The following is a 13,856-nucleotide window of genomic DNA, read 5'->3' on the forward strand; positions in this document are numbered from 1 at the left end:
GTTTAAAAAGAAAGGGATGAGAAAAGTACCAACATATTAAGGGCTAATATAAAGAAAATGGGCATTGTGATGTTAATATCTGAAAAAAAGTCAAGGGGTTTTAAGCTTGGACAAAAGTAATATTTCATGTTAATAAAACAGATATTCTAGATAGAAAATAGGCTTTATATCACAGAAAAGGAAACACTGGTGAACGTGCAAAGAGAAACAGCAGACAAACCCACATTGGCATGATTTTTTTGGTCACAGAATTTAACAAATCAAAGTAACCAAAAATGCATAAGAATTTTATGAATTTAAATATTTCATTTAATTATCTTGTTCTAAAATATACTGTATTGTACCAGAGAATACATATTCTGTTCAAATATTAAATATCAACAGAAAAATAGCTATTATATTTAAAAGTATTCTATGCCAGCAACAAAAATGATAAAATCTCTTAGAATAACTTTGGAAAATGTGTTGGATCTCCATCAAGTAAACTGTAAAACTTTACTGTGGTAAATAAAAGACAAAATCTTCTATAAAAACAAGACATGCCATATTATTTGTTAGGAAGAAAATTTGACAAACTGATCTAAACATCATCCCTAAGTGCTAATGAGGTGATACAGCCAAGATAATTTTGAAAATAAGAATAATGAAGAGACTAGCACTATTAGATTAAAAATATTGATGGAGTATAAAGCTAAAATAAATCAACATAGGACTGGTGCAAGAATAGCAAAAAATGTTTATGTAATCTACATCTTTATATATGTTGACAAACTTTATAAATCATAAAGGTGTTATTTCAAATTAGAAAATAGTGACAGACAATTGAAAAACTTCATAGGATAAGACTAAAAGAATAAACTATAATTTTATTTTTAAATTTCTGTATCTAAACAACCTCAAGAACAATTATAATCAAAATTGAAAGGTGAGTGAAATCTAGGTAACATTTGCAACAGAGTAGATTTCAAACCCTTGCTATGTAGAGTTCTAACAAATAAATGAGACAACTGCCAACATCCCAGTAGAAAAATGTTTGAAGGACAAAAACAGGAAATTCATAAATAAAGAATACAAAAGGTAAACCTATGAAAATAAATTTTATATTATTAAAAGTTGAATAAATTCGCTTAGTATATTGTTAGCAATCAAAGAGATTTAAACATAAATACTTTGATAAATTGCTTCTGTATCAAATTGGCCCAAATTTCTTTATGATAAAGTGTTGAATATAGGCATATATATGTATATATGTATAAATATATGTAGATATACATAAATAATATATACACACATATATTTATATATGTAGCATATTTTACTAACAATGTAAGTGTATATATACATATACCAGATACATATGTATTTTTAAATATATATATACTTTATATATATTTATATTTAAATATGTACATATATTTAACAATAATTATATACCATTTATGTCTATACATAAATATATATTTAGTACATAGGTTTGCTACATATAAATATATATTTATATTTATGAAAGTATATTAATATATCTCAAGTATGTATTAATATGATGATATATATATTTACTGATCCTTGAACAAAGCAAGAACTATTCAAACTCGGTGATAGCCATCAAATGAGATATTTAGATTATTCTTGTCCCACTCTTTGTCCAAAATAATAATGACACAAACTTCTTTTCAGATATAGCAAGGCCTTTCTTTTTTTGTCTCCACCCACAAACTTTAATTATGGAACTGTATTTCTCAGAATATAATATCTATCTTAGGCTTCTTGACATGTTGTATTCTCAGAGTTGAAATCTCTATATAAATTTGGAATGAGTGGAGACAGGTGACATAATGTAACAGCATTAGCCTTATTTCCAAAAGCAAGCAGCTTCCTTGAAGCAGAGAGAAGCCTAATCATTTCTGTCATTGGTCCGATACTTGAGTATCAGATTCAGGGTACAAACAACCACAAAGAGATAAAGCATTTCCTATCTTTTTACTGGTTGGCATGCTTAATCTAATTGTTGCTGGTAAGTCAAAGTTTTTGGTAATAGATTGCCAGTCCAGGATTTTGCTTTAGCTCTTATCTTTTTAATGTCCTCATAAGTATTTTGGTGGGAGATAGAGAGAGGCTGAATCAGAATTTGCTAGGCATTTTAATTTTAAAATTGTGAACTATTGATCTTTTTCCTGATTGTGAAAGCATTCTTTTAATCTTACAGAAGATGTAATTATTGTGCAATTGTTATGCATAATAAATATCTTTTTGGAGAAAATAGAGTATAATTTTTAAAACTACTCTAGTGGGATATATACCTATAGACCTATATTCACATGTCATGCAATTCATCTATTTAAACTCTATACTTAATTTTGAAAATATATTCTGAGGCAGGCAGATCACTAGGTCAGGAGATTGAGACAATCCTGGCTAACATGGTGAAACCCCGTCTCTACTAAAAATACAAAAAAATTAGCCAGGTGTGGTGGTGGGCGCTTGTAGTCCCAGCTACTCGGGAGGTTGAGGCAGGAGAATCGCTTGAACCCGGGAGGCGGAGGTTACAGTGAGCCAAGATCACGCCACTGTACTCCAGTCTGGGCGACAGAGCCAGACTCTGTCTCAATATATATATATATGTACTCGTCATTTTTTATGGCTGCATAGTATTCCATGGTGTATATGAGAACACTTGGACACAGGAAGGAGAACATCACACACCGGGGCCTCTTGTGGGGTGGGGGGAGGGGGGAGGGATAGCATTAGGAGATATACCTAATGTAAATGACAAGTTAATGGGTGCAGCACAACAACATGGCATGTGTATACATATGTAACAAACCTGCACGTTGTGCACATGTACCCTAGAACTTAAAGTATAATAAAAATATATTAAAAATATGTATATATGTTATATATAACATATATACGTATACATGTAATATATAACATATATACGTATACATGTAATATATAACATATATACGTATACATGTAATATATAACATATATACATACATGTAATATATAACATATATACATACATGTAATATATAACATATATACATACATGTAATATATAACATATATACATACATGTAATATATAACATATATACATACATGTAATATATAACATATATACATACATGTAATATATAACATATATACATACATGTAATATATAACACATATATATATGTAATATATATATACATATATTCACACAGTTGTGTAACCATCACAACTATCTGATTCCAGAAAATTTTCATCACCACAGAAAAGAAACTCTGTACCTATTAAAAATAACCCCCCAACTTCGTGTCCTCCCAACCCTTGGTCCTTGTCCCAGGAAACCACTAATATACTTTCTGTCTTTATGGATTTGCTGATTTTAGACTTCATATAAATGGAAATATACAACAATTGATCTTTTCTTTATGACTTATTTCATTTAGCATAATGTTTTCAAAGTTCATCTCTGTTATGGCATGAATCTGTACTTCACTTCTTTTTGCTGCCAAATAAAGCTTCATTATATTATTGATCATCAGATATAAATTATTAATCAGTTGATGGACATTTGGGTCATATCTACTTTTTGGCTCTTATGAATAATGATACTATGAACATTCATATTTTTTGGACATATGTTTTCATTTCTCTTTGATAGAATTGCTGGATCATATGGTAACTCTTTATTTAAATGTTTAAGAAACTGCTAAATGTTCTCAAAGTGGTTGCACAAATTTACATTCTCATCAGCAATGTAGGAAGCTTCCAGTTTCTCCAAATACTTATCAACACCTTTTCTTTTCTTTTCCTTTTTTAAGAAATATGGCATAGTTGTTATGAGCACAAGTAGCTCTGTGGCTTCTGTCACTATGCAACTGATGAAATGAAAATTATGGAAATCATCATTATGAGACTTTAACATGACAATGAATGTGCAGTTCTTAGGTACAGTGACCAGTGCATATTGACTTCTCAGTAAATGTTAAGTTTATTTTATTTATTTATTTATTTATTTATTTATTTATTTATTTATTGAGATAGGGTCTCACTCTGATGCCCAGACTGGAGTGCAGTGGCGCAATCTTGGCTCACTGCAACCTCTGTCTCCTGGGTTCAAGTGATTCTGGGGCCTCAATCTCCCGAGTAGCTGCGATTACAGGCACGCACCATCATGCCTTGTTAATTTTTGTACTTTTTGAGGAGTCGGAGTTTCACCATATTGGCCAGGCTGGTCTCAAACTCCTGACCTCAAGTTATCCACCCCACTCGGCCTCCCAAAATTCTGGGATTACAGACATGAGGCACTGTGCCTGGCCAGTAATTGTTAACTTTAAATACTATCCTACCATACATTGTAAAAATGTAATTTTCTAACATATTTGAAATATATCAGATGAGATTGAGCAATATTGCAGAACTCCTGCTCTTGAACAGTAACATTAAAAATTTCTCAAGTCCTATAGGTGAAGTGTCCCTGAACTGAAATGCTTGGGACCAGATGTGTTTTAAGATTTCAAATATTTTCCGATTTTGGAACATTTGCATAGACATAATGAGATGTCTTGGGAATAAGACCCAAGTATAAACATGAAATTCATTTTGTTTAATATATACCTTATATACATAGCATAAATATAATTTCATACAATATTTTTATATTATTTTATTTATCATTTATTTATTTTTGTACATGAATAAGTTCTTTAGTGATGATTTCTGAGATTTTGGTGCAATCAACACCTGGGCAGTGTACACTATACCCAATGTGAAGTCTTTTATCCCTCATCCCCCTCCCACCCTTTCTCCCAAGTCCCCAAAGTCCATTATATAATTCTTATGCATTTGCATCCTCATAGCTTAGCTCTCACATGAGATCCAGAACATATGATGTTTGGTTTTCCATTCCTGGGTTATTTTACTTAGTATAATGGTCTCCAGTTCCATCCAGGTTGCTGGGAATGCCATTATTTTGTTCTTTTTATAGCTGAGTAGTATTCTATGGTATATATGTGTGTATATATATATATATATACACACACACACACCATATATATGTGTGTGTGTATATATATGCATGAATATATATGTATGCAAATTATATGATTTTCTTTATATATGTGTATATGTTTATATATACCATATATGTGTGTATATATAAACACACATATATACATGTATAAAGAAAATCATATAATTTTCATTATCCACTCATTGATTGATGGGCATTTGGGCTGGTTTCATATTTTTACAGTTGCTAATTGTGCTGATATAAACATGTGTGTGCAAGTATTATTATTATTTCTTGTATATTAACTTCTTTGCCTCTCGGTAGGTACCCAGTAGTGGTATTGCTATATCAAATGGTAGCTCTACTTTTAGTTATTTAAGGAATTGCCAAACTATTTTCCATAGTGGTTGTAATAGTTTACATTGCCACCAACAGTGTAAAGGTGTTCCCTTTTCAGCAATCCATGCCAAGATCTATTATTATTATTTTAATTATGGCCATTCTTGCAGGAGTAAGGTGTTATCGCATTGCGATTTTTATTTGCATTTCCCTGATAATTAGTGATGCTGAGCATTTCTTCATGTTTGTTGACATTTGTATATCTTCTTTTGAGAATCATCTATTCATGTCCTCAGCCAACTTTTTGATGAGATTGCTTGATTTTTTTCTTGCTGATTTGTTTGAGTTCCTTGTTGTGTCTACAGATTGTGAAGACTTTCTCCCACTCTGTGAGTTGTCTCATCTGCTATATTTCTTTTGCTGTGGAGAAGCTTTTTAGTTTAATTAAGTCCCATCTATTTATCATTGTTTATGGCACATTTGCTTTTGGTTTCTTGGTCATGAAGTCTTTGCCCATGCCATTGTCTACAAGGGTTTTTCCCATGTTATCTTCTAGAATTTTTATGGTTTCAGATCTTAGATTTAAGTCTTTGATCCAACTGGAGTTGATTTTTGTATAAGATGAGAGATTAGGATCCAGTTTCATTCTTCTACATGTGGCTTGCCAATTATACCAGGACTATTTGTTGAATAGGGTGTCGTTTCCCCACTATGTTTTTATTTGCTTTGTTAAAGATCAGTTGGATGTAAGTATCTGGCTTCATTTCTGGGTTCTCTATTCTGTTCTATTAGTCTATATGCCTATCTTTATACCAGTACCATGCTATGTTTGTTACTAAGGCCTTATAGTATAGTTTGAAGTTGGGTAATAAGATGTCTACAGATTTGCTCTTTTACTTAGTCTTGCTTTGGCTGTGTGGGCTCTTTTTTGGTTCTATATGAATTTTAGGATTGTGTTTTCTAGTTCTGTGAAGAATGATGGTATTTTGATGGGAATTGCATTGAATTTGTAAGTTTCTTATGGCAGTATGGTCTTTTTCACAATATTGATTCTACCCATTCAGTAGCATGAGATGTGTTTCCATTTGTTTGTGTCATCTATGATTTCTTTCTGCAGTGTTTTGTAGTTTTCCATGTAGAGCTCTTTCACCTCCTTGGTTAGGTATATCCCTAAGTGTTTTTTTTTTTTTTCAGCTGTTGTAAATGGGGTTGAGTTCTTGATTTCATTCTCAGCTTGGTCGCTGTTGGTGTATAGCAGAGACACTGACTTGTGTACATTAATTTTGTATCGTGAAAGTTTGCTGAATTCATTTACCAGTTAAAGGAGTATTTTGGATGAGTCTTTAGGGTTTTCTAGGTATACGATCATGTCATCCGTGAATAGCAACAGTTTGACTTCCTCTTTACTGATTTGGATGCCCTTTATTTCTTTCTCTTGTCTGATTGCTCTGGCTAGAACTTCCAGTACTATGTTGAATAGAAGTGATGAAAGTGGATGTCCTTGTCTTGTTCCAGTTCTCAGGAGGAATGCTTTCAACTTTTCCCTGTTCAGTATAATGTTGGCTGTGGGTTTGTCCTAGATGGCTGTTTTTACCTTAAGGTATGTCCCTTCTATGCCAATTTTGCTGAGGGTCTTAATTATAAAGGGATGCTGAATTTTGTCAAATGCTTTTTCTGCATCTATTTAGATGATCATGTAATTTTTGTTTTTAATTCTGTTTATGTGGTGTATCACATTTATTGACTTGTGTATGTTAAACTATTCCCACATCCCTGGCATAAAACCTACTTCATCATGGTGGATTATCTTTTTGATATGCTGTTGGATTATATTAGTAATTTTTTGAGGATTTTTGCATCTATGTTCATCAGGGATGTTGGTCTGTTGTTTTCTTTTTCTGTTATGTCCTTTCCTGGTTTTGGTATTAGGGTGATACTGGCTTCATAGAATGATTTAGGAAGGATTCCCTCTCTATCTTTTTGAATAGTGCCAATAAGATTGGTACTATATCTTCTTCGAAAGTCTGTATAAATTCAGCTGTGAATCCGTCTGGTCCTAAACTTTTTTTCATTGGCAATTTTCTTACTACTCTTTCAATCTTGTTGCTTGTTATTCATCTGTTCAAAGTTTCTATTTCTTCCTGGTTTAATCTAGGAGGGTTGTATATTTCCAGGAATTTACCCATCTCCTCTAAGCTTTCTAGATTATATGCATAAAGGTGTTCATAGTAGCCTTAAATGATCTTTTGTATTTCTGTGGTATTGGTTGTACTATCTCCTGTTTTGTTTCTCATTGAGCTTGTTTGCATCTTCTCTCTTCTTTTCTTGGTTAATCTCACCAATGGTCTATCAATTACATATATGTATGTATTAAAGAATCAGCTTTTTGTTTCATTTATCTTTTGTATTTTTTTGTTTCAATTTCATTTAGTTCTGCTCTGATCTTTGTTATTTCTTTTATTCTTCTAGATTTGTGTTTGTTTTCTCTCTTTTTTCTCTCATTCATTGAGGTGTGACCTTATATTTTCTATTTGTGCTCTTTAAGACTTTTTGATGTAGACATTTAATGCTATGAACTTTCCTCTTAGCACCACTTTTGCTGTATCCCAGATGTTTTGATAGGTTGTGTCACTATTATTGTTCAGTTCAAATAAATTGTTAATTTCCATCCTGATTTCTTTGTTGACCCAAAGATCATTCAGGAACAGGTTATTTACTTTCTATGTATTTGCATGGTTTTCAGGGTTCTTTTTGAGTTGATTTCCAATTTTATTCAGCTGTGGTCTGAGAGAGTACTTGATATAATTTACATTTGTTTTAAATTTGTCGAGACTTGTTTTGTGGCCTATAATATGGTCTATCTTGAGGAATGTTCCATGTGCTGATGAATAGAATGTCTTTTCTGCAGTTGTTGGGTAGAATGTTCTGTAAATATCTGTTAAGTTCATTTGTTCTAGGGTATAATTTAAGTCCATTGCTTCTTTGTTGACTTTCTGTCTTGATGACCTGTCTAGTGTTGTCAGTGGAGTATTGAAATCCCCCATTATTATTGTGTTGCCATCTATCTCATTTCTTAGGTTTAGTAGTAATTGTTTTATAAATTTTGGAACTCCATTGTTAGGTGCACATATATATAGGATTGTGGTACCTTCCTGTTGGCCTAGTCCTTTTATTATTATACAAGGTCCTTCTTTGTATTTTTTAACTGCTGTTGCTTTAAAGTTTGTTTTGTCTGATACAAGAATAGCTACTCAGCTGGGTGCAGTGGCTCACACCTGTAATCCCAGCACTTTGGGAAGCCGAGATGGGTGAATCACTTGAGGTCAGGTGTTCAAGACCAGCTTGGCCAACATGGTGAAACACTGTCTCTACTAAAAATACAAAAATTAGCCAGGCATGGTGGTGGGTGCTTGCAATCCCAGCTACTCAGAAGGCTGAGGCAGGAGAATTGCTTGAACCCAAGAGGTGGAGGTTGCACTGAGCCAAGATTGCACCAGTGCACTCCAGCCTGGGCAACAGAGCAAGGCTCTGTATCAAAAAAAAAAAAAAAAAAAAAAAAAAAAAAAAAAAGCATAGCTACTCTGGCTTGCTTTTGATGTCCATTTTCACAGAATATCCTTTTCCACTCTTTTACCTTAAGTTTGTGTGAGTTCTTATGTGTTAGGTGTGTCTCTTGAAGACAGCAGATACTTGGGTGGAGAATTCTTATCCATTTTGTATCTTTTAAGTGGAGCATTTAGGCCACTTACATTCATCGTTAGTATTGAGATGTGAGGTACTATTCTATCCATCATGCTATTTATTGCCTGAATACCTTTTAAAAAATTGTTATTGTTTTATAGGTCCTCGGAAATGTATGCTTTAAGGAGATTCTATTTTGGTGCATTTCAAGGATTTGTTTCAAGATTTAGAGCTCTTTTTTTCAGTTCTTGTAGTGCTGGGTTAGTAGTGGCAAATTATCTCAGCATTTGTTTCTCTGAAAAAGACTAACTTTCCTTCATTTATGAAGCTTAGTTTTGTGGGATACAAAATTCTTGGCTGCTAATTGTTTTGTCTAAGGAGGCTAACAATAGGACTCCAGTCCCTTCTATCTTGTAGGGTTTCTGCTGAGAAATCTGCTGTGAATCTGATAGGTTTTCCTTTAGAGGTTACCTGATGCTTTTGCCTCACAGCTCTTAAGATTCTTTCCTTCATCCTGACCTTAGATAACCTGACTACTATGTGCTTAGGTGATGATCTTTTTGCAATGAATTTCCCAGGTGTTCTTTGAGCTTCTTGTATTTGTATGTCTAGATCTCTAGCAAGGCCACAGAAGTTTTCCTTGATTATTCCCTCAATTACATTTTCCAAACTTTTTGATTTCTCTTTTTCCTCAGGAACACCAATTATTCTTAGGTTTGGTCATTTAACATAATCCAAACTTCTTGGAGGCTTTGTTCATTTTAGAAATTTTTTTATTTGTCTTTGTTGGATTTAGTTAATTCAAAAGCCTTTTCTTTGAGCGCTGAAGTTCTTTCTTCTGCTTGTTCCATTCAATTGCTGAGACTTTCCAGTGCATTTTGCATTTCTCTTAAGTGTGTCTTTGATTTCCAGATGTTGGGATTGTTTTTTTCTTTATGTTATTTCAGTGGAGATTTTTTCCATTCATATCCTGTATACTTTTTTTCATTTCTTTAAGTTGGACTTTGCCATTCTCTCATGCCTCCTTGATTAGCTTAATAATCAATGTTCTGCATTCTCTTTCTGGCAATTCAGAGATTTCTTCTTGGTTTGGACACATTGCTGGTTAGCTAGTGTGATCTTTTGGGGTTGTTAAAGGACCTTGTTTTGTCATATTACCATATTACCTTCTCATTTGCTAGACTATGTCAGAGGGAAGATCTGGGATTCAAGGGATGCTGTTCTGATTCTTTTGTCCTACAGGGTGTTCCTTTCATTTAGTGCTCCCTTCTTCCCCTAGAGATAGAGCTTTCTGAGAGCCTAATTGCAGTTATTTTTATTTCTTTTGTTGATCTAGCCCCCCAGCAGAACTACTAGGCTCTGGGCTGGTACTGGAGAGTGTTTGCAAAGAGTCCTGTGATATGATCCATCTTAATGCTCTCAACTGTGGATAATAGCACCTACTCCAGTGGAGGTAGCAGGGGAGTGAAGTGGGCTCTGTGAGAGACCTTGGTTGTATTTTTGTTGAGTGTTCTGTTTTTGTGTTTGTTGGCCTGCAGCCAGGAGGGTGCACTTTCAAGAGTGAATCACCTGCAGTAGTATAGGAAGGACACAAGCTTGCCCTAGGGTCAGGCAGCGGGCAGAGCCATAGAGTTCCCAAGATATGTCTTTTGTCTTTGGCTACCAGGGCAGGTAGAGAAAGACCATCAGGTGGGGGCACCATTAGGCATGTCTGAGCTCACACTCTCCTTGGGTGGGGCTTGCTGCAATGGCTGTGGGGAATAGGGTGTGGTTTCCAGGCCAATGGATTTTATGTTCCCAGGGGGATTATGGCTGCCTCTGCTGCATCACACAGATAGCCATGAAAGTGTTCCCAGGGGGATTATGGCTGCCTCTGCTGCATCACACAGATAGCCATGAAAGTGTTCCCAGAGGGATTATGGTTGCCTCTGCTGCATCACACAGATAGCCATGAAAGTGTTCCCAGGGGGATTATGGCTGCCTCTGCTGCATCACACAGATAGCCATGAAAGTGTTCCCAGGGGGATTATGGCTGCCTCTGCTGCATCACACAGATAGCCATGAAAGTGTTCCCAGGGGGATTATGGCTGCCTCTGCTGCATCACACAGATAGCCATGAAAGTGTTCCCAGGGGGATTATGGCTGCCTCTGCTGCATCACACAGATAGCCATGAAAGTGTTCCCAGGGGGATTATGGCTGCCTCTGCTGCATCACACAGATAGCCATGAAAGTGTTCCCAGGGGGATTATGGCTGCCTCTGCTGCATCACACAGATAGCCATGAAAGTGTTCCCAGGGGGATTATGGCTGCCTCTGCTGCATCACACAGATAGCCATGAAAGTGTTCCCAGGGGGATTATGGCTGCCTCTGCTGCATCACACAGATAGCCATGAAAGTGTTCCCAGGGGGATTATGGCTGCCTCTGCTGCATCACACAGATAGCCATGAAAGTGTTCCCAGGGGGATTATGGCTGCCTCTGCTGCATCACACAGATAGCCATGAAAGTGTTCCCAGGGGGATTATGGCTGCCTCTGCTGCATCACACAGATAGCCATGAAAGTGTTCCCAGGGGGATTATGGCTGCCTCTGCTGCATCACACAGATAGCCATGAAAGTGTTCCCAGGGGGATTATGGCTGCCTCTGCTGCATCACACAGATAGCCATGAAAGTGTTCCCAGGGGGATTATGGCTGCCTCTGCTGCATCACACAGATAGCCATGAAAGTGTTCCCAGGGGGATTATGGCTGCCTCTGCTGCATCACACACATAGCCATGGAAGTGGAAGAAAGCCGGCAGCCACAGGTCCCACCCAGCTCCCACGCGGCCTGTAGCCTGAAAGGCCTGTCTCACTCCTCCCGTGCCCCCACCTCCCAACAGCACCGAGTTTTTTTCCAGGCAGTTTGTGAGCAGGGCTGAAAACTTGCCCCAGGTTACAAATCTCACAGCTGAGAAAGCAAGCAAACTCAGTTCCTGGCTGTCCTACAGAGCCTGCAGCGGCAATCCACCTCCTTCAAAGGGTCTGTGGATTCCCTATGCTTTCCTGGTATGTTCCTGCCATAGTTCTTGGAGCAAAATTTACCATGTGAGTCTCTGGATGCTGCTCTGTCCATCCGAGTGGAGCAGTAAGTTGGTTCTACCTCCTATTCACCATTTCCCATGTTTTAAACACTTTTTATTTTCTTTCTTTCTGATTTTAGCCATCCTGGTAGGTGTAAAGTGGTATCACATTATAGTTTTGATTCGTATTTACCTGATGACCAATAACGTTGAATATCTTTTTATGTGCTTCTTGGCTATTTGTATATCTTTCTGAATAAATGTCTATTCAAATCAATGGATTATAATTTCTAAAATTTATGGCATTTATTGTCAGTAGCCAGATATGAAAGGATATTTGGAAAACATTTTAAAAACAAAATGCTTAGTGCGTCACATCTTGCTCTTTTTATTGCATTCTGCAGTTCTTTGTATATTGATCAAACCTTATCAGAGATACTATGTGAAACCACTAGAATGTCTTATTTTCATGTTACATTTCTAATTATATTAGTCTGTTGATGTTAAGACCTCTTTATTTATGTTATCTTACTTCTACAGAAAGCATTGTTTCCTTATTTTTAGAATTTTGAACTAGAAAGTGCATTAAATATTATTGTAAATTTAAATTACAAAACAAAAAGCCTGGTTTCCTAAATCAAATTCATTTTTAGCCCAGGAGGATACTGTAGCAGAATATGATTTTCTTTGTCCTTAGTGATCCACCATCTTAAAAAATATAGAGGATTTATTTGGGACAGACCAACATAATTCAGTCATAAATTTACTTGGTGCCTGTGTCTACTGGGAAAATACTTCAATAGTACTATTTTTATATTGTAGAGTATTTGTTCTTTCCCCCTGTCTTTGGTGCTACTAGGTCTAGTTGTGAGCCTGATTGGACCATGTGCTCTTACTACCCCCTGTGGCTTCTAATCAACCTACAGTTGAACCTACTAATAACAGAAAACTTACCACCTTTAGAAACAGCTCTCTTCGTATTTGGACAACTTTGACATAAAGGAGAATCATTTTCCTACTTCTTCAATCCTTCTGATTTATAAAGAAAAAGTGAGGACAGATTGTTAAAAAGGAAATTCCATTTTGGTTACAACTGTTTACAGTAAGGGCTATAGTGGAAATGAAATTATAGTGGAAATAAAATGAAGAGAAACTACTCTTTCTTACATACACATACTTTTTTCAGCATGCTCTGAGGGCTGTCCATTTGGCTCCATGGCCTATACTATGTCTTTAATTTCTGGTCCCTTTTTGCACTATTCACTTGCCTTCTTTGTCCATCCATTGTATCGTGCCAAAAAGCAATCACCCAGTTGCGGGAATGCTTACTTAGAGAGAAGTATTTCTCCACAAATATTTTTCCAAAAACTTCCTAATATTTTCTCTGCCACATCTTTTATGCAATATGACCTTTGGCTCATTAATCAAATTTTATATGCCTTCTTAGAAATCTATCTGCTATTTGTCTCAAATAAAAAATTAAAAATAAGATTATTTTGAGGGTAGATATTAAGGGAGGTGGGGGAAAGTATCTGAGATCATTTTATGGATTCTTCTTGTCAATGAGGAGAGAGTGAAAAATTCAATGGTTAATTATTCAAACTTATGTGTGTGTGCCGGTGGGTGTAACTGTCTATACTTTTCTCAACTTACATTAAGTGTAGATCACATTCACAAATACTTATTAACTGAATGATAAATCTTTCCTCAATAATAAAAACGTTCTGATCACAGTTCAGAAAAGAGGGAGGGAATCTGGGGTCACAATTCAA

The sequence above is a fragment of the Pongo abelii genome, chromosome X, assembly GCF_028885655.2.
Source record: "Pongo abelii isolate AG06213 chromosome X, NHGRI_mPonAbe1-v2.0_pri, whole genome shotgun sequence".
Classification (NCBI taxonomy): domain Eukaryota; kingdom Metazoa; phylum Chordata; class Mammalia; order Primates; family Hominidae; genus Pongo; species Pongo abelii.